Source organism: Solanum stenotomum, chromosome 8 (genome assembly GCF_019186545.1).
Source record: "Solanum stenotomum isolate F172 chromosome 8, ASM1918654v1, whole genome shotgun sequence".
In the NCBI taxonomy this organism is placed as follows: Eukaryota; Viridiplantae; Streptophyta; class Magnoliopsida; order Solanales; family Solanaceae; genus Solanum; species Solanum stenotomum.
The window spans coordinates 14,997,584-14,998,853 of record NC_064289.1 but is presented as its reverse complement, the minus strand read 5'-3'; positions in this window follow the sequence as shown (position 1 = coordinate 14,998,853).

Genomic DNA, 1,270 nt, shown 5'->3' with positions numbered 1-1,270 from the left:
AAAAAAACCAATCTCGATAATCGATTTTTGGCTTCTTTCGTGTTATCTTTTTTTTTTCTCTCTTGCTTCTCTTTATTTCCTTTTTAATTGTCATGTATACTAAAAGTATTTGTAGTTATCAATTTAAACAATTAAAATAGAATTAATTATCTTTTTTCAATTTTGCCTTTAATATTAACTATCTAGAATTAAAAGGCATATATATATATATATATATATATATATATATATATATATTGATAAAAAATAAAGAATTAATAAGAAATATTTTGTCAAACAACACTTCTTATTAATTTTTTATTAAGGGTTGTGTGATTGTATCAAACCTTATCATAATACTCCCTCCGTTTCAAAAAGATTGGTCTGATTTGACTTGGCACGGAGTTTAAGAAATTAAAGAAGATTTTTGAATTTTGTGGTCCTAAATTAAAGTTATGTCAAATGTACAGAATTGCCCTTAATCTTGTGGTCTTAATCATGTCACGTGGAAAGCTAAAAGTAAAATGTTATCAAAAAATGAAATAGGTCATTCTTTTGAAACAGACTAAAAAGGAAAGAATGTCATTCTTTGTGAAACGGAGGCAATAACTAAAAGGGAACGGAGGAAATGTCATTTATTTTATGAACATTATATATATAAAGGTATTTTCTTGAAAACCGAATTGTAAGAATCAAAATTGTTAATAAATATCTTATCAATTGATCAATCTAGTATATTCACAAACTAATAATACATAAAAAAAAAGATTATTTTTTAATACAAAAAACAGACTGAACCAACCATTCACGAAACTGATTTAAATATTATAAAAGTATTTAAATATTATTTTAATTTGGGAAAATACATAAAAATCCCCCTGAACTTGGCACGAAAATTTACTTTAGTACTTAAACTACACGGGTGTTTATATACCCCCTTAACATCTTTTATGTGAATTATTTTCAACCCTCCGAACATCAGCCCAGTTGAAGGCTGGGCATTGTTACCCACGCGTGTTTTCATTGGTCCACGTCGCAAAGGGTTTTAAAAATATCTTACCCGTTTTATATAACCCACCCGTTCCCAAAATACAACCCAACCCATTTTTAAACAAATATCCCTAAATCTCTCTCAAATCTAAAGACCTAATCTGAAGAATAACAAGTCATTAGCGTGAAGGATTTGCTGAGTTTAGGATTTTCGTGAAGAAACAAAGGATTTGCGTGAAGAAACAAAGTTACCAGGTTAGTAATCTTCGTTTAGATGATTGTAATATTTGACCGAGTTTAG